This window comes from Thamnophis elegans, chromosome 4 (genome assembly GCF_009769535.1).
Source record: "Thamnophis elegans isolate rThaEle1 chromosome 4, rThaEle1.pri, whole genome shotgun sequence".
In the NCBI taxonomy this organism is placed as follows: domain Eukaryota; kingdom Metazoa; phylum Chordata; class Lepidosauria; order Squamata; family Colubridae; genus Thamnophis; species Thamnophis elegans.
In genome coordinates this window covers 131,589,550-131,610,715 of record NC_045544.1, presented here as the reverse complement: position 1 = coordinate 131,610,715, position 21,166 = coordinate 131,589,550, and the positions used below count along the sequence as shown (strand labels likewise).

Genomic DNA, 21,166 nt, shown 5'->3' with positions numbered 1-21,166 from the left:
GAGGAGGCTCGCTCTTCACTGCAACATGCAATGTGCTCTACATGGGGCTGCCCTTGAAGAGCATTCGGCGACTTCAGCTAGTCCAGAATGCGGCCGCGCGAGCGATTGTGGGTGCACCTCGCTTCCCCCACGTTACACCTATCCTCCGTGAGCTGCACTGGCTGCCTGTCGATCTCCGGGTGCGCTTCAAGGTGCTACTTATCACCTATAAAGCCCTTCATGGTAGTGGGCCTGGGTATTTGAGAGACCGCCTACTGCCAATTACCTCCACTAGACCGATACGATCGCATCGATTAGGCCTCCTCCGAATTCCATCTACTAGCCAGTGCAAACTGGCAACTACCCGGAGGAGAGCCTTCTCGGTGGCTGCTCCAACCCTCTGGAACGAACTCCCCGTGGAGATTCGGACCCTCACCACCCTCCAATCCTTCCGCGCTGCTTTGAAGATCTGGCTGTCCCGGCTGGCCTGGGGTTAAGATTCCAACCCCACCCGAATTGTGTGACTGTTGTGCTCTCTTTTAATATGTTGTATTGTTTCCATATTGGAATACTGTTTGTCTTTCCCCCCCTCCCTTTTTGAATTGTGAGCCGCCCTGAGTCCCCCCAGGGAAAAGGGCGGCATACAAATAAAGGAAATGAATGAATGAATGAACATGTATGTATTATTTGGTTGGTTCACTAGTTGAAACAGAAATAGTTCCCTGAATCCCTGAAGAATATTTAAAGTGGTAAAAAGAAGCTGACTTCTTCAAATGAGGAGCCCACAGCCCAGACAAGGCTGGAGCGAGAGCCGCGGAGGCGAAAGGTGAAGAAGGGTGGGGTGGGGGTGTTCCAAGAGGCACACTCCCCTTTTTGCATTCCGCAAGCCAGGCCCACAGCGGCAAGAGGCTCAGCTCCGCTTCTATCCCCGCCCCTCCACTCCAGAGAAGCCGGCCATGGGCGAGTCTCCGCAGCCCCGGTTCCCTCTCCAAGCAGCCCCAGGAGGAAACGGGCCAGCCCCGCTTCCCTCCCCGGACTTTCTGGCAGTGGAGGACCCGCATTCCGCTCCCCCTTCCAAGCCCCAAGTGGCCAGCCTTGGCTCCCGCCACTTTCTTCCAGAACTCCGGCAGGCCTGCCAAGGAGGAGCCCGGACAAGGCTGGAGCGAGAGCCACGGAGGCGAAAGGCTGGCCACTCGGGGCTTGGAAGAGGGAGCGGAATGTGGGTCCTCCGCTGCCGGAAAGTCCGGGGAGGGAAGCGGGGCTGGCCCGCTTCCTCCTAGGGCTGCTTGGAGAGGGAACCGGGGCTGCGGAGACTCGCCAGCGGCAGGCTTCTCTGGAGTGGAGGGGGGGATAGAAGCGGAGCTGAGCCTCTTGCCGCTGCGGGCCTGGCTTGCGGAGTGTAAAAAGGGGAGGGGACCTCTTGGAACACCCACCCCACCCCTCTTTGCCTTTTGCCTCCGCGGCTCTCGCTCCAGCCTGGGCAGGAACCGGCGCTCTTCTGCTGCGGGCGGGACGTACTCCTGGTGGCCTGCGGCTCCAGCGCCTGCAAGATGGAAGTGTTTGCCCTACGGGCAAAAGAAAGAAAGCGCCCCACCGCTTCTGTCTGACATAGAGGCGCCCCGAGCTGGGTCGGACATAGCTGCGGGGCGCCTCTATTTCGGACATAGCTGCTGCGGGGGGGGGGGGTGTCAAAATCTGCTTTCTTTTTTGCCTCACCAGCCATAAGCTTCACCGCACGTCACTGACCTCACCCCATTCCTAAGAGGTCCGTAAAGGGGGCGTGCATAAGCACACCAGCGTGCCTTCCGTCCCTGTCCTGCTGTCCCCATTTATTTGTATTCATTTCTTTCGTTCATGTCCATGTCTATATTTATACCTGCTATCTTGTACATGTTTGACAAACTAATAAATACAAATACAAATGGGGAATTCACTAAATGAGGACTCCCTGTATTCTCACAGTCAAATTCAAAAACCATCTTGGTAGATAAATTGGCTGAAAGTAATAAAAGGCAATGTGAAGACAAATCAAAACGGCATTAGAAAACAGAAATCAAAGGCAGGGTGTTACTGAGCTTGCTATCGATACTTAGGGAAAATTAAGATTGATTGCAAACCGAATATAAGCCACAAATGGGATGAGATATCCAACAAAGCATCATTTCCAAATGACAATTAAATAATTGTTTGACTCTGGTTTGCTACCCACATTCAGTCCTATGCCCACTTCTGGACTTTCCACTTAAAGGAGGATTTAGAGAAACTGGAACTGGTTCAAAGAAAGGAAATCAGGCTGATCAGAGGATTATGAACTAAGTCATAGAGGAGAGGCAGGCAGAAGTGGGTTTAATTTAACCTTGAGGAATGATTGAAGGAGAAACACAATAGGCACTCTTCAAATACACGACAGGATTTCACAGCGGAGGTCTAGACCTTTCTCTTATTCCAGGATGTGGGATACTGGAAAGCAGATTTAAATTATAAGAAGCTGAATTCCAAGTGAATATCGGAAAAATCAGAGCTGTAAAAAGTTCCTGACAAGATTTATTTATTTGTTTGTTTGTTAAACATGTACAAGATGACAGGTTTAGGTATGAACATAAACATGAACAAAGGAAGTAAATTCAGATAAATGGAGACAGTGAGACAGGGACAATAGCACACTGGTGCGCTTATGCATGCCCAAAGAGAAGATAATGATGCTCTTCTCTTTACTGAATGTGTTCCAGGCAGAGCAGGGGTGGGGAACTAGGACCCTTGCCCACCTCTGTCATAGCCTGGTTCCGAATAGGCCATGGCCCCATAGTCAGCCATGCCCCAAGGGTTGGGGACCCCTGTTCTAACCTATACTGAAAAATCTCCCAAAGTAATTCCTGGTAATATACCCTGTTTCCCTGAAAATAAGCCCTCCCTGTATAATAAGCCCAATCAGGCTTTTGAGTGCATGCGCTAAAATAAGCCCTCCTCTGAAAATAAGCCCTCCTTGAAAATACTGCAACACAGCAGCCGCCATGAGATGACCCTGCTTAGTGCCTCCTGCATTTGAAAAATAATAAGCCCTCCCCAAAAAATAAGGCCAAGCGTTTATTTTGTGGGTCAAAAGAAAATAAGACCCTCTCTTATTTTCGGAGTAGAATTTGACGAAATTCCCAATGGTAATTGGTGGAAATAACATAAAAAGTCACTCAAAGATAATATTGTTTTTATAATACAGATAGTCCTCAAGTTATGGTCATTCGTTCAGCAACCGTTTGAAGTTACAATCGGGCACAAAGCCAGCTGGGTGACCTTGGCCAGTCACTCTCTCCCAGCTTTTGGAAGGAAAAGATCAAAGCAACTGTTTTTGAAAGTCTTCCTCCAGCAACTAGTCCAGAAAGTGGCCAGGAGTCAGCACCAGCTCAAAGGTTAAGCACCTTGACTTACGACCAGAATTGAGCCCAAAATTTCCACTGCCACAGTGGTTAAGTGAATCACTGCAATTGTTAAGTTAGTGACACAGTTAAGTGATTCTCTGGCTTCCCCACTGATTTTGTGGGTCAGTAGGTTACAAAAGGAGATCACAAGGACCTGGGACACTGCAACCGTCATCAATATGAGCCAGTTGCCAAGCAAAAATATTTTGACCACAGGCATTCTGCAATGGTTAACACTTAGATTTATATACCGCTTCATGGTGTTTTACAGGATTCTCTTAAGCCAGAGTTCCCCCATCTTTGCAGACTGGGGGGGGGGGGGGGGAGAGGTGATGGTTCCACATGAAAGAAAAGCAGGAGACTGTGAGTTCTGGTTCCACCTTAGGCATGAAAGCCAGCTGGGTGACTTTGGGCCAGTCCCTCTCTCTCAGCCCAACCCATTTCATAGAATTGATGTGAGGAAAATACCGTATTTTTCGGAGTATAAGACACACCTTTTTCCCCTCAAAAAGAGGGTGAAAATCTGGGTGCGATTTATACACTGAATGCAGCATTTTTGGCCTCTCAACCCGCCCCCCCTTTCACAAAAATGGACATGCAGAGGATTTGGGAGGCCTGCAAAGTGCTCTTGGGGGCTGGGGAGGGCAAAAATGAGCAAAAAACAGACAGTTTTTTGCTCGTTTATGCCCCCCAGCCCCCAGGAGCACACTACAAGCCTCCCAAAGCCTATGCATGCCCCATTTTTTGCAAACAAAGGGGGGCATATTTTGCTCGTTCCCCCCCCCAGCCCCCAGGAGCACTTTGCAGACCTCTCAAGCTCTGTGTAGGCCCTGTTTTTCACAAAAAACAAGGCGTGCAGAGGGTTTGGGAGGCCTGCAGAGTGCAAAACCTTTTTTTTAAAAAAAATTACCTCTTCAAAATCTTGGTGCGTCTTATAGTCCGAAAAATACAGTAGGAGAAAGAAGGGGTATTATGTATGCTGAGTGCTTTGAGTTATTTATAATAAAGGGGAAGCCCCCAAAGGTGCTTTTTCAAGAGGCAACTGACAGAACAGAACAAAGGGACCTTGGAGGTCTTCTAGTCCAACCCCCTGCCTAGGCAGGAAACCCTATACCGTTTCAGACAAATGACTATCCAACATCTTCTTAAAAACTTCCAATGTTGGAGCATTCACAACTTTTGGAGGCAAGCTGTTCCACTGATTAATTGTTCTAACTGTCAGGAAATTTCTCCTCAGTTCTAAGTTGCTTCTCTCCTTGATTAGTTTCCATTCATTGCTTCTTGTCCTGCCTTCAGGTGCTTCAGGGAGTTCAGCTTGACTCCCTCTTCTTTGTGGCAACCCCTGAGATATTGGAAGACTGCTATCATGTCTCCCCTAGTCCTTCTTTTCATTAAACTAGACATACCCAGTTCCTGCAACCATTCTTCATATGTTTTAGTCTCCAGTCCCCTAATCATCTTTGTTGCTCTTCTCTGCACTCTTTCCAGAGTCTCCACATCTTTTCTACATCGTGGCGACGAAAACTGAATGCAGTATCCCAAGTGTGGCCTTACCAAGGCATTATAAAGTGGTATTAACACTTAATGTGATCTTGATTCTATCCCTCTGTTTATGCACCCTAGAACCGTGTTGGCTTTTTTGGCAGCTCTGCACACGGCTGGCTCATATTGTTCTACCCTCAGGTGCCTTGGAGAATAGTTTGACTCCCTCTTCTTTGTGGCAACCCTTGAGATATTGGACGACTGCTATCATGTCTCTCCTAGTCCTTCTTTTCATTAAATGAGTGGCTGGCAAAAGTGCATGCGCAGCTCCATTTGCGCAATTGATGGGCATGTGCACCCACTGCTTATGCAAATGGAACATGTGGGGGTGCACTTGCCCACTGCTTGCTGCTTCTGTGGCCCAGATCTGAACAGCTCATGGCCTGGGGTTTGGTCTCCCTAAGCAGTTCATAGAGTCAACAAATTGCTGCCAACAATTTGGGTCCTCATTTTACCAACCTCTGAAGGATGGAAGGATGAGTCAATCTAGGATCGAACTGTTGGCAGTCGGCAGAGTTAACCTGTAATACCGTATTCTAACCACCATGAAAAATGGTCATGTCATGTCACTTTTTTCAATGCCCTTTGAAAGATCATTAAACAAATGGTTGTTAAGTCAAGGACTATCTGCAAATGTATGTTTATAAATAAATACACAGCTATTCATAACGGTGGCTAAAAAATTTAAACCAATAAGCGTGTACAGTCAAAAAAGCTTGGAGACCACAGATTTAAAATAAAAAAATAACGTAATTTGGCAGGACACACCTTTTTCTAACAACTGCACAGAATGAAGAAGGATGTGCAATGCAGTGACCGGCTTATTGCAAATTTGCCAGAAGTCAAGTCAATGTCAGGGAAATTTGAGAGCTTCAGGGAGGCGCATGTTTTATCCATGCACCATGCACCAAGTGTTCTGGGCAAAAAGAAGGCCCATTTCTCCAGTTCTAGTCAAATCCAAGATGAATTTAAGGAGGTTCGTGCAGCCTTCTGCCCAACAGTCACTACTTGTGCACAACTCCCTTTGAGTTATAAAAAGACAAGGCTGGCATTCCTTTCCTTGTGGAGAATAGATGGGGCCCTTTTTGGGAATGTTGGAATAAACAGCTGTCCATTCAGACAGCAGCCTGTTGCAGAATACGCTCTCAATCCCCAGCCACAGATGGCATTGCAACTGATTGCTCAAGGTTAGAGAGACTCTCTAGGAATTCTTCACAATCTCGATCTTCCGCCTCGCTAGCAGAAGGAAGACGCCCACCGCAGAATGTTCGGAACAGAAAACTTCCCCCCTGTAGAAAAATAGCAATTCAGGTGGATGGGTAAACCTTTCGTCCCCACCTGCTAGTTGTCCAACATTCAGGGAATCACGATGCCTTCCATCGAGTGGAATAGCTTAAATACCATTTTCCTACGTGTGAAAACAGGCAGAGAGGAACCAATGCTTGTGAAGAGGGAGAGAAACACAAGCGCGCATTAGGTAATATTGAAAAAATATTGAAAAATATTTGGTAATCTTGAAAAACCAAAACAGCTAATCCCGCAGTTACAATCACAATTCGAGCCGTAAATTTATGTTGCTAAATTCTAGTAAGATTCTGCATGGATTAAGTTCCTAGGGAGTTTGGTTTTTCCTAGTGTCATGCAATTTCCTAGTGTCATGCACAACCGTTAAGTGAGTCTGGCTTTCCCCATTGACTCTGCATGTCAGAAGGTTGCAAAAGATGACCACTGTTCTGACCTAGGCTTCCCATGAACAGGAAGCAAATTCCTTGTCCTGACAAAAAAAAAACTCTTTTATTAATTTCCTGTGAATTCTGCTCATTCACATCCAGCAAAGTCTTCCAAGGGAGGATTTACAGTCACAGACCTTATCTGGCTTGGAGAACTGACAGGCCGATAGCTGCAGAACTTGGCAAGGAGTTTCAGAGGACCAATTAAGTGAACTAATTGCAAACTCCACTCCCCTTTCGCTCCTCTTTTATTTCCTCTGGGAGGGGCCATTCATCGGCCAGCTGTGGCCTTACTCCCAAGTCGACCCCTGTTCTTTAGCTGTTCCCTTCGTCTGGCAACTCTTGCATGCGCACACTGGGAACAGACTCCAGCTGTTCTTCTGCCCCATTGATGTCTGACTCTGAAGGCAGCTGATAACTGGCATACGGCTCTGGCCCCCTCTCTGCCTCCGACGCAGAGTCCTCACCAGAGCCTTCCCCAGACTCCAGGACTGGCCTATCTTCCTCCCCAACTTCCTCACTGTCCGCTCTGCTGGCGGGCCACAAAAATCACATGACCCTGGGACACTGCAGCCGTCATAAGTATGAGCAGTTGCCCAGGATCTGAATTTGGATCATGTGACCACAAGGATGCTTCAGCAGTCATCCGTGTGAAAAATGATCATGTCACTTTTTTCCAATGCCGTAAGTTTGAACCGTCACTAAAGGAACTGTTGTTAAGTTGAGGTCTATCTGAATATGCAAGGTAGTGTAGGTAGTCTTCGATCTCATTGTTAAGCAAAGCGAATCACACCCAATTTTATGACCTTTTATCCCACAGTCATAAAGCAAATCACTGCAGCTGTTAAGTCAGTGTTTCTCAACCTTGGCGACTTTAAGTCCTATGGACTTCAACTCCCAGAATCCCCCAGCCAGCATAGCTGGCTGGGGGATTCTGGGAGTTGAAGTCCACAGGACTTAAAGTCGCCAAGGTTGAGAAACACTGTGTTAAGGGAACCATTAAACAAATCCAGCTTCCCCCACTGACTTTGCTTGGGGGAAGGGAAGATTGCAAATGGCAATCAAGTGGCTGGGATATGCAACCATCGTAAATACATGCCAAGAGCCTGAATTTTTATCACATGACCCTGGGGATGCTAGGACAGCCGTTAAGTGCAAGGAGAGGTCATGGGTCACTTTTGACCGAAACCTCAAATGGTCGCTAAAAGTTGCGGACTGCATGTATTTGCAAGAAACAGCTGCCTAGAAAGCTGTGCACGTTTTAAAAATGAACTGGAAAAAGTTCGTGAAGTGTTAGTACCACTCTACAATGCCTTGGGTAAGACCACACTTGGAATATTGCATCCAGGTTGGTGGCCATAGTATAAAAAAGGATATTGAGATTCTAGAAAGAGTGTAGAGAAGAGCAGCAAAGATGATCAGGGGACTGAAGGTTAAAACATATAAAGTAGCAGGAACTGAGCATGTCCAGTTTGATGACTGGTTTTCCCAGTTGCAATGGATCGTTGTGAAGGTTGGACCATAAGGAAGGCTGAGCGCCAAAGAATGGAGGCCTTTGAACTCTGGTGCTGGAGAAGACTCCTGCGAGTCCCTTGGACTGCAAGGCCATCCAACTGGTCAGTCCTAGAGGAGATCAACCCTGACTGCTCTTTAGAAGGCCAGATCCTGAAGGGGAAACTCAAGTACTTTGGCCACCTAATGAGAAGGAAGGACTCCCTGGAGAAGAGCTTCAAGCTGGGAAAGATGGCGGGCAAAAGAAGAAGGGGACGGCAGAGAATGAGGTGGCTGGATGGAATCACCGAAGCAGTAGGCATGAGCTTAAATGGATTCTGGGGGATGGTAGAAGACAGGAAGGCCTGGAGCAGTGATGACTAACCTTTTTGTCATCATGATGTGCCAAAAACACCCACATGCAGTGACAGCGCACATAATGCAATGCACGTGCGACACCCCCGTGCCCCCCTACCCCCATGCATGCGTGCACGACCTCCCGTGCCCCATTTTGAGCCTAGTGGACCTCCCTGCGACGTCCTGGGACCAAAAAGGGGCTGCGGGAGGCGCACGCACATGCACGGTATATCTGAGCTGAGGCGACAGTTCGCGTGCCCGCAGACAGGGCTGTGTATGCCACCTGTGGCACGCGTGCCATAGGTTCGCCATCACAATGGGTCCGACACAACTTCGCAACTAACAACAACAATAGTTTCATGAACAGAAGGACTAGGGGTGGCATGATAGCAGTGTTCCAATATCTGAGGGGCTGCCACAAAGGACCCAAGCTATTCTCCAAAGCACCTGAGGGCAGAACAAGGAGCAATGGGTGAAAACTAATCAAGGAGAGAAGCAACTTAGAACTGAGGAGAAATTTCCTGACAGTTAGAACAATTAATCAGTGGAATGATTTGCCTCCAGAAGTTGTGAATGCCCCAACACTGGAAGTTTTTAAGAAGATGTTGGATAGCCATTTGTCTGAAACGGTATAGGGTTTCCTGCCTAGGTAGGGGGTTGGACTAGAAATCCTCCAAGGTCCCTTCCAACTCTGTTATTTTGTTCTGTTCTGTCAGTTGCCTCAATTAGCCAGTGGAACATCTTGCCTCCAGAAGTTGTGAGTGCTCCAACAATGGGAGGTTTTTAAAAAGAGGTTGTATAACCATTAGTTTGAAATGGCATAGTGTCTCTCCTGCTAGAGCAGGAGGTTGGACTAGAAGACCTCCAAGGTCCCTTCCAACTCTGTTATTCTGTTACCTCATGCTGGCATGAGAGCAGGAATAAACTTGGGCTGCTTCAATGAAAGAGTGGGAAAGCAGTTCACTCACACTAGATCCAAAAAGACCCTTCTTGATCATTTTCAAAGCATACCCAGCTCTAACATTTATGCCTTTTTTTTACAAGAGAATCCAGGATGTCAATCTGAAACCATGGAATGAAAAATTAAATTTAAAAAAAAATAACACTTCACAAGATGCAATAGGTTTAAAGCTAGGAACTTAGCTGCAGGGCTTATCTATTTAAAGCTTTCAGTATTGGCATTTACTTGCTCCTTTCAAGTTTTTCTATGAAGACACAGAAATTGTTAAGGCCGAAAAGCTTTCAAAATCACTGATCTTCTAAGGTGACTTGGGGGGGGGGGAGTTAGCTCTGTGCCTTTAAGAATTGCAGAATACAGAACTGTTCTGAGATAAAATGAATCTTGGGAGTGCAAATTGCTTTCATGTGTGATGAAAACCCATAATTAGCTGGATCGGCTAGATTAGTGGTTTAAGGAAACATTTCTCAACCTTGGAACTTTAAAATGTCTGGACTTCAACTCCCAGAATTCTCTAGCCAGCGTGCCCAGAAACTTCTGGGAGTTGAAGTCCAGATATTTTAAAGTTGATGAGGTTGAGTAATGCTGCCTCTTAAACCACTAATCCTGCTTTACAAATCAGAATGGCTGAATTTTAATGATTTAACTAACTTAAGCCAAAACCCAACCTTAGGGTGATGATGAACTCATGCTGTAAGAAGAGGTTCAGTCATGTCTAGTCCTGCACCCATTATTGTTTTAATTAAGAACATAAATATATGCTACAGCAACGTGCTCAAAAAGCAAATTGGCCTCTGAAACTCCAACTTTGGTAATAATAGCAAAATTGTCTGGAAATGTATGCCATACAGGTAGCAGTCCTCCACCGATGACCAAAATTGAGCCCTGACTTTTAGTTGTAAGTCAAGTCACCACATGACAAGATTCGATTTTAGGGCTGTTTTTCTGATGGTCATTGAGTCACCACGGTTGTTAAGCAAACCATGTGGTCATAAGTTTGAATCCAGCTTATCCAAAGGGCCTTTTTTTCTCTCTCTCTTGGAAAACAGAATGAAAAGAACAAAGCTTGATCATATGACCATGGGAAACTGCAGCTGATCATAAATGGAAGCTGGTTGCCAATGATTAAACATGACCAAGGGGATGGTACAAGCAGATCAACGATGGGGCATAAGTACCTTTTTTTTTACTCTGTTGTAACTTCAAACAGTCATTAAATGACTGGCCGTAAATCAAGGACTACTGTATTTGCTTTTATCAATACAGAACACTACTACTAGGTGCAATGGTGGGTTGCAGGCGGCACACCCCAGTACGGGCGTACCGGAGCATGCCCGGACCACCAGGTACAGTTCCGGTATGGTGCTCCACGGTGCTCCGGAGGGTCTACCCGCCTGCCCGCGCTCCTTAACGAGGTTTAAAGTTTTCGGTGTGTACAGCGTTTGCGCGACGCTCCGCCGAGCAGCAGAAACGTCGCAGAAGCTTACAGAAGTAATTTTTGCAGCTACAATGCATGCGTGCTCTTGGCACGTGCATGTGGGTAAATCCAGAACCCACCACTGACTAGGTGGCAGCACTAGCCATTCTCAAAAGCTAACTACCACCTATCTGAAATGGTAAATATTATTTGAAGATGTAGATGTTAAAACAATCATAACCAAACGACATGCTGCATGTGATGATGGTTTTTTTTTTCTTTTTTTCTTTTTTCCTTTCCTTTTTGGACTTTTTTTTGTCCTTTTTGGCCTCCCCCCCTCCCCCTACCTTTTTTCTTTTTCCTTTTTTCCTTTTTCCCTCTTGTTTTATTTTGTTGTTTTTTGTTTTTTAAACCCTAGCTTATTGTGGTGCTTATTAAATATACAACAGAGAGATACGGGATGTATAAACTTAGTAGGGATGCACCTGTGATTAAACGACATATTGTATGTGAACATGGGTTTCCCCTCCCCCCACTTTTTTCCCCATCTTCTCCCTTTCCCATTGTTGTCTGTGTAATAAAAAATAAAAAATAAACTTAAAAAAAAAAAAAAAAGCTAACTACCACCCGATGGATGGGAGACCACTAGAAAAACCTCAAGAAAGTAGGGTAAACTGGGTAATAAAATAAAACCATCCATGGAAATGACCATGGCAAACCACAGCCATACAGTTTGCCAGGAAACCATGGAATCTCTCTCTCTCTCTCTTTGAAGCCACCAGGAGCTGAACTTGCCTTGAAGGAAACTGGACTTCACTAACCGTGTTTCCCCTGAAAATAAGACAGGGTCTTATCCCCCCCCAAAAAATAAGCGATTGGCCTCATTTTTGGGGAAGCCTTATTATTTTTAAGGTGCAGGAGGCGGCGAGCATGGTCACCCCATGGCTGCTGCTGTGTTGTGTGTCGCTGGGCCTGCTGCTCTTTTTGCAGTGGCTATTAGCGTGATAGAAGGGGCGCGGTGGCTAGGGTTGAAGGAGCAGCCATTAGATAAGGGCATGTGGGTTGCATGGGGCCCCTCCCTTCCCTCCCCCGGCCTCTCCTCACCTCGTTGTTTGCGCAGCAAGCAACTAGAAGAAATGGCGGGGACCAGCATGCGTTTAAATATTTTCGGGGAGCTCTTATTTTCAGGGGAGGGGTTATTTTAGCGCATACGCTCAAAAACACAATTGGGCTTATTATCCGGGGAGGTCTTATTTTCAGGGTACTAAAGAAAAGAAAACCTGGATGCTAATAAACAGGATTGTTGCGCATGCGAAGGGAAGCTTACTTTTAGAGCTGGAATTTTTCATCTTCCTCCCAAATGACTACATGCAGTCCTTGACTTACGACCATTCATTCAGTGACCATTCGAAGTCACAACAGTACTGAAAAGGGTGACTTTTATTCTTGCGTCTTTCATTTCATGGCACCAAAGTGTCCAAACTTCTTGTCAATGCCAAGTTTATTCCGGGCAATGAAAGCTGGGCCACCAAGGTTATGGCGGTACAGAAAAAACTAAATTGGGATGCCCCAATAAAAATGCACATACAAAAGCGAAAAAATAGCGGGCAAGAATTCAAATGTGGTTGGAGAAGATGACGCAGCAACATGTTGACTTAAAACCTGAATTGTTCTTGTTGGGTATCTTACCAGGGAAATATAGTTAAGAAAATGTATATTTGATTATTCATGTAATAACTGCGGCTAGAATTGTATTTGCACAAAATTGGAAAGCTGCAGAAATCCCTAAAGATGAAAATGTGATTTGAGAAAATATTAAGACTGTGCAGAAATGAGTAGATTAACACTAGCAATTAAAGGAAAGGAAGAATCTGATTATTATAATACATAGGGGTTATTTTATCATTGGTTAGAAAATGAATATGGATAAAAAGAATAAAATTAAATAATTTAGGAAGAGAAATGTTATAATAGGAGATATGTCAAGTTGTAGTGTTAAAATAAGAACAGGTGTATATAAAGAATTTGGTGGTATAATTATTATCACACAAAAAATTTGTACTCAAGACGACACACTGATTGATAAATGATGAAATGTTTGTTTTAAAATAAAATTAAAAAAATAAAAATTTACAAAAAAGAATGCACAGCCTCTCACCCCAACTTAGCGATATCATTGCACATGACAGCCAAATTAGCGAGGAAGCACACTGGGCACTGGCCGCTTTAAATCCTAAATCAAAGGGGACAAGGAATCTTTTTCCAAGCTAAAAATAGATACAGTAAAAGGCACAGGAGCTACCTTATAAGCCCACACAGAAGGCTGGTGGTTTTGAAAGAGAGAATTCAACTTGGTAGCCTACTTAAAATTAAACAAAAAAAAATTTAGGGTACTTTGATTTAGTCTAAAAAAGAAACCCTGCTTAATTAAAGTTCGGCTGGAGGCTTGGCCTATAGATTCTCACCCTCCTCTAACGCAGCTGAATTTAAAATCTGGAATTCAAACTGTCCTACCTTCGATCCTGCAGGAAACATTAGTAAACACAGCTGGTCAGAAACAGTTTCTTCCCAATCCCTCAACAGACCTCAGCTCCCAGAAGTCCATAGTAATCTTAGTCTAGGGATTCTGGCAGTAGAAGTTTAATGGAGTTGAAGGACTCAAGTATAGGAGGGAAGGACGGAACTGAACATAAACAAATCAAGAGAACTGCATAAGGCAGCAATTACAAATTAAAACCCAGCTTTTGTGTGTGTCTGTGTGCAAAATATAGACAACCTGTTGTAAATGTGAGCCAGTTTCCAAGCACCCAAATTGTGATCGCATGACTGTAAGGATGGTGCGATGGTTGTAAGTGCAAATACTTTTTCCAAGGCCATCGTAACTTTGAACTGTTGTTAAACGAACAGTTATAAGTGGAAGACTGCATGTATAACATTCTAGGACCGTGATAGCGAACCAATGGCACACATGCCACCCTCCCTGCAGGCATGCAAGCTGTCGCCATGCTCAGCTCCACTGCACATGTGTGCACGCCTCCTGCCAGCCAGCTGGTTTTTGGGTCTCTACACGGGAGACACGTGTGCACGCACGGGGGGTGGGGGGAGTGTGGGGGAGTGGCGCCACTCGAACCCCATTTTTTTTCCCCGGGAAGTTTCAGAGAGGTCTGCTAGGCCCAAAACAGGGCACAGGGGGTGTGTGGCGCCCCCCTGCGACCCATTTTTTGTCCCAGGATGCTTCAGGGCGGTCTGCTAGGCCCAAAACAGGGCATGGAATAGTTGTGCGCATGTGCGGGGAAGCAAAGGAGGGGGGTCGCATGCATGTGCAGGGGGAGGGGGAGGGCGGGAGGTCATGCAGGCATGCACAGGGGGCAGGAAGCATTGCAGTATGGGTGTGGCAGGGGTGGGTTTCAACCGGTTCGCGGCGGTCCCTGCAAACTGGTTGGTTGGCAAACCCGGAAGTAAGTAACTTCCGGGAACGGCGCGCCCGCCCACCCGCGGTCCTTACCCGGTTTTGACGAGTTCTGCGCTTCCACGCATGCGCAGGACGTATACAGTGCCTGCGCGATCCTCCAGGAGCAGCTGGAGCGTCGCGCAGATGCTAGTACGCATGCATGCACCGCGCGCGTGCACGAGGACGCCGCCGGCCCCGTTCCAACCGAACCGGTTGGAACGGGGCGAGAAACCCACCCCTGGGGTGTGGGCACGTACATGCGTGCTGTCCCGCGCACACACATGATTTCGGCACGCGAGGAGAAAAAGGTTAGCCATCACTGTTCTAGGACTTGGTGATAATTTCTAGAAATAAATCTAGAAGGGGCTCCGTGTGCACCGAATGTGATGTTCCAGAACGAACAAACAGGTATGCTTCATGAATGACCCATTCCAAGAAGACTTCAAGCCACACCTGGCTCAGGGGAAGTACAGGTAGTCCTCAACTTACAACAGTTCATTTAGTGACCGTTCAAAGTTACAACAGCCCAGAAAAAACTGACTTATGACCATTGTTCACACTTGCAACCATTGCAGCATCCCCATGGTCATGTGATCAAAATTCAGGCGCTTGGCAACTGACCCGTATTTATGACGGTCGCTGGGTCCTGGGGGGGGTGTCATGTGATCACTTTTTGACGAGCAAACTCAAGGAGGAAGCCAGGTTCATTTAACAACCATGTTACTAACTTAACCACTGAGGCGATTCAGTTGTGGCAAGAAAGGTCATAAAATGGGGCGGAACTCATTTGTCAAATGTCTCGCTCAGCAACAGGAATTGTGGGCTCAATTGTGGTCGTAGGCCAAGGACTACCTGTCCTCGGTACCACAAGTCACTAAGCTGAAATACTGGAAGGTTTAAGGTGGTCCAGAAAAAAATGGAGCATTCTGTAACTCTCCGGAACGAGCTACCCGCAGAGATCCGGACCCTTCCCACTCTCTCAGCCTTCCGAAAAGCCACTAAAACCTGGCTGTTCCAGCAGGCCTGGGGCTGTTGACCCCCAAATACGGTCCAGCCCCAGCTAGAACTGAGTGTATGGTGTGTTGTTTTTAAATCTATCTTTTCTTTCCCCTATATTTTAGTTTTGACTTTATTTTTGTATTTGTAAGCCGCCTGGAGTCCTACGGGATTGGGCGTATAAATTTTATTAAATTCAATTCAAATTCAAATTCCAAAACTGTGGTTCCCTAACTGCCATATTTGTCCCTTCCTCAAAAAAGGACAATATAGAACAGGGAAAGGAACATTGGCCCTTTTGTGACTTGTGGACTTCAACTCCCAGAATTCCTGAGCCAGCAGGAATGGCTTGAGCCATGGCTGGCTCAGGAAGTCTGGGAGTTGAAGTCCACAAATCATAAAAGTACCATGGTTCCCCACCCGATATAGGATAATGGCACTCCACTTTTACCTCCTTCCAAGTACCTCCAACTTCAGCATTTAAACAATGAGTACATCTTCGGTCCTTTCAACTATGGCTAGTTTTAGCCACCCAGTTCCATTGATCATTAAGAGTCCTAAGTATTCTACAAATATATTTACTCAGGCTCTCCGCCAAGCAAGACTTGTAAATGCAACCTTTGAGTATTCTTTTGAACAGAAAACCCTCCTTTGACAGAAGAGCTTTGTGAATCTCAGGCAGATTTTTTTTAAAAAATAAAAAAAATAAAAGGCTTACCCAACGACTCAATTGCGCCTCAAATGCACTTTGCCCTGAATTATATACATAAAACCCCAGGCAATGAACAAATATGGCAGAGGAGAGGAGGCAGGAAGTAGGCAAGCATATACTTTAATAAATTAGCATGGGATTTTTTAGTTGCCGCCAAATAAGAGTTTGGGACAGGTGGCGGGAGGAAAGTGAAAAAAAAATTAAAAGAAAGTTAATTTCAACTCAAGGGGAAATTCCCTTTCCACTTCCATCCCCTTCTCACTGGAAATAGACATTCCGACTGGAAGTGCTCCAAAGTGACCTACAACAGGGGTGACCAAACTTTCGGACCTCAGGGACAGTTAAATTCATAATTTTAAATCCCACGGACCACTAGTATGATCTGCCTAATGACCAGCTGGGTGGGTGTGGCTAGGTGGTTATGTGACTGGGTGGGCGGGGGCAACTCGGCATCACTCATGTTTAGGGGCGTCTTGCCAGTCTCTACTTGCCCCTCCCCTCCCAGCCCCTCCTCGCTTTCCCACCCAGGCTCCTTAGGGCCCCAACAGGAAGCAGTTGTTGGAGCTAAGCAGCCACCATGAGAAAGAGAGAAACAGGTTGCTCACTGCAAATTGGATCTGACCGAGAAGGAGGCTCAGTAGAAGCACCTCAATGAGGACTAGAAGCATAGGCTTTCCAAGCAGAGGGAAGACTTGCAGGAGCGCAAGGCCAGGTACTGGGGCCTGGAGGCTCAGAGGTATGAGATGGTCAGCCAGTTCCAGGCCATGATGCAGCCCCACTGGAACGAGGCCCTCTGGCTCTTCGCCACCGGTGGTGCTTCCCTCCAGCCTTTGCCCAAAGCCCCACACCTGGAGGTCGAAGCAGATCCCAAGTTGGAACTTCTGCCCCCCTCTGCCCACACAAAAGGACCCCGAAGAGGGAGACTCTCTGCAGCAACACAAACATTCATTGCATGAATCCATCCCAGGGGCCGTAGTTTGAGGACCCCTGATTTAGTGCACTATAAAAATGCAAATAATTTTTCTGCAAACCACCAAAATTTTCACACGGACCACTGATCTACAACACCTTGATTTTCTGATGTGCTGGGTTGCCACACCCATAATCCTCAGCCAGGACAGCCCATCACCACAGGGCAACCTCTATGGTAGTGTTTCCCAGCCATCACAATTTTAAGGCAGCTGGACTTCAACTCCCGGAATTCCTCTAGCCAGCTAGGGAATTCTGGGAGTTGAAGTCCATACGCCTGGTTGTGGAATTGTCAGGCTCAAAGAATCAGGATCCTATTTTAAGTAAAAGTCAGAAGATTTATTGCTCAAGCCCATGCACCAGAAACTAGTCAGCTAAAGTTCAATGCTAAATTGGCGCCAGAGAAAGGTCAACGAACTTCAAGAGGGGCTGGGTTTGGACCGTTTGTGAGTATATAATAATTCTAGGCTGATGACTCGTTTAACTCCACCTTTCCAGCTCTGTCTGCTCTCTCTCCTGTGGGAATTCTGGGAACTGAAGTCCGTCCACCTGGCTGGGGAATTCTGGGAGTTGAAGTCCACCTGCTTTAGAGCTACCAAGGTTGGGAGACACTGCATTATGGGAAATAAATGCTAGGTTCGATCAGCAGACTAAGCCAGACACTCTCACTGTTGTGTGAACCCAATCACGCTGTTAATCTCTGGATTATGGCTGAGCATGTGACGCACACAGAATGGTCTTCTCTGCCAAGTGCCTCTTTGGGAGATATGTATTACTCATCCAGGGAGAAACCAATTCAATCTATTAAATGCACAAACCCGTAATTGGGTTACTACAATGACACCCATTTAAGCGAGTAACATCAGCTCTACCTGCAGGTTCAAACTGAGTGTGTACAGACAAATTGCACTTAGTACTGGTGGACTGAAGCACATACACTATATTGCCAAAAGTATTCGCTCACCTGCCTTTACTCGCATATGAACTTACTGTAAGCGACATCCCATTCCTAATCCATAGGGTTCAATATGACGTCGGTCCACCCTTTGCAGCTATAACAGCTTCAACTCTTCTGGGAAAGCTGTCCACAAGGTTCAGGAGTGTGTTTATGGGAATTTGTGACCATTCTTCCAGAAGCGCATTTGTGAGGTCACACACTGATGTTGGACGGGTTTACGTGGCCTACCACTTCGTGGCTGAGTTGCTGTCGTTCCCAAACACTTCCATGTTCTTATAATACAGCTGACAGTTGACTGTGGAATATTTAGGAGCGAGGGAATTTCACGACTGGATTTGTTGCACAGGTGGCATCCTATCACAGTTCCACGCTGGACTTCACTGAGCTCCTGAGAGCGACCCATTCTTTCACAAATATTTGTAAAAACAGTCTGCATGCCTAGGTACTTGATTTTATACACCTGTGGCAGGGGTGGGTTTCAACCGGTCTGCGACGGTCCGCACAGACTGGTTGGTCGGTGAACCCGGAAGTAAGTAACTTCCGGGAAGGCCAAAGGGTCCACCCGTCCGCCCGCGCTCTTTACCGGTCTTTGAAGGCTTCTGCGCTTTCACGCAGGCGCATGGCACATACAGCGCCTGCACGATTCTCCGCAAGCAGCTGGAGCATCGCGCAGGTGCTAAGACGCATGCGTGAACTGCGCGCGTGCACGAGGACGCCGCCGGCCCCGTTCCAACCATACCGGTTGGAACGGATGAGCAATCCACCACTGGCCTGTGGCCATGGAAGTGATTGGAACACCTGATTCTGATTATTTGGATGGATGAGTGAATACTTTTGGCAATATAGTGTACTTTTCACATGGCCAGAGTTTCCTTTCCAATTTAAAAACTGGACTGTAAAACTTTATAGGAATGCTATATAATTGTGCCAGTCTGATTGCAAAGAATTGTGGCATTTTTTTTCTTTTTCATAATTTTTTTTCATCCCCCCCCCCCCAAAAGATGAAATACAAAATAGGGGGCGGGGGAGAAGCTCTTGCCACCACCCCACAAAAAGTGAAAAATCCACCATTATGTGATGGATTTTTTTAATTGTTTTTTTTTTGGAGGGGGAGGCAGGAGCTTATTTTTCTCCTCTCCCCCTTCTCTTTAAATTTGCATTGCAGTTTAATTTTTTATTACGTACCCTATTTAATACGTAATAAAAAATTAAACTGCAATGCAAATTTTAAGAGATCTGAGTCCTATGAAACAGGGTGAGCTCCTGTTAGAATCTTTAATATTATTATTTGCAAACAAAATGAAGGCTTCCTATTTGGCTTGCAGATTCATTGAATGAGTTTACCAAAAATGAAAATATTGCAGAATATACAGTCTCATGCTACATAACTAAGCTCCATATCAGGCTGAATAAACTAAATGATTAATGTATCTTAAAGAGAAAACTATATTTAGACAAATTTTTACTCCAAAAGCATCAAATTAAAATTAATTTGATAAAAATAAAACAAATCTGATTTAAATTTTAAAAAATCTAATTTAATTTTTTTTTTTAAGAAAAAAAAAACGATTATCCCTGGTCTCGCCTTCCTCTGCTGGAGACAATGAATCCCGCCAGCCCTACCTGGGCCACGGGTGTCCCTGACACAAGTAATATCAAGATGGCCACACACACACCCCGCCCCGAGATCAAATACAACCCTGATGGGGCCCTTAACGAAATTGAGTTTAACACTGCTAGTTTTAACGAAGCTAGCTAGTTTGCAACTCAGTGCAATCCAAATATAATAATTCATAGTATTTTGTTGTGGTCCGGCAGGAGCTGTTGGAGATGCCGCCAGTCTCCGACAGCGAGGGGTCTTATGAGTCGGCCCTGGAGGAGGTGGAGGACCCTGGACAGGGTGCCGACTCCGAGCAGGGCGAGGAGAGACTGGTTGGCCACCAGGTGGCGGCGGAGCCTTGGATCAGAGGGAGTGTTCAGGAACACTTGTGAGTTGTTCGGGATGCACGCCATCGAAGGGCTACTCGACAGCAAAAACTGTGTAATGATAGGAGATGATTGCGTTTAGCTGATGCTGATTAAGATCATCTCCTGATTATAAAAGAGACTGTTTGTGCCACGCTCTTTTGCAGGAGTCAATATTCACGATTCAGAGAAACCAACTTGGAGAAGTGGTTTGCTATGAGAGCTTGTTTGCATTGACTAGGTTTGGAGTAATTGTTGCCAGAGTGTTTATCTCTTTGTTTATTTTGGGCTTGCAGCCAACGAGAATCTGGATTGATTAAAAGTATTCTTATTTACCTTTCCTTTTGGCTTTCGTTCCTGGACGGAGGAGGGGGGTCAGAACAGTATTTTATTCTACTTTTGACTTCCCTCTGCCATTGCTATGTTTCATCCTAGAAAGAGATACAGCTGCTTTAAAGAGCTGGAGGCCAGCTCCTGTAATTTATACATCCCTGTGCAACAAAGCAGAGTTTTCATATCTAATCTTAGCATTGCACACCTCAAATTTGGCTAATCAAGGCTTCGTTCTACCCATATTTGCACAACTCTCTGAGTCACGAAGTAACCAACCATATTGAAACTCAGTGTGAGGTGGCTAGCTTGAGATTCAATGTGTTGCAAAAATGTAGGCAACAGGTTTGACTCAGTAAAACATAGTTTATTTAAAGCATGGGGGGTTATGGCTCAGCAGTTATGATGGTGGCACTTGTCAGCTGGAAAGTCGACAGCCCAGGTTTGAGATCTGAGCCTGCGAAACGGGGGTAAGTTCCGGTTACTTTCTCCAGCTCCTGCCAACCTAGCAGTTCAAAAGCAAGCAAACACAAGTAGATAAATAGGTACCACTTCAGTGGGAAGGAAACAGTGTTCCATGCACCTTTGGCCTATAGCCATGCTGGCCACATGATCATGGAAATGTCTTCAGACAATGCTGGCTTCCTTGGCCAAGAAACAGAGATGAGCACCACTGCCTACAATGAGACACAACTGGACAGAGGAAGCCTTTACTGTTACCTTTATTTAAAGCAGCGGTAGTCAATCTGCTCCCTACCGCCCACTAGTGGGCGTTCCAGCTTTCATGGTGGGCGGTAGGGGTTTGCTGTAACTCTCCTTAATAAATTTTATAAAGTTCCTTCCCTACTTTATAAATCACCATTACTGTGGAACCGGTGGGCGGTTAAAAAATGTTACT

At 46.0% G+C, this 21,166-nt stretch overlaps 1 protein-coding gene across 2 annotated transcripts in view; it reads right to left on the bottom strand.

Moving 5' to 3' along the window:
• AKAP1 (A-kinase anchoring protein 1) overlaps positions 1 to 21,166 on the bottom strand; it is a 76,655-nt gene that overhangs the window by 39,669 nt on the left and 15,820 nt on the right. The gene's annotated exons all lie outside the window — the stretch shown is intronic.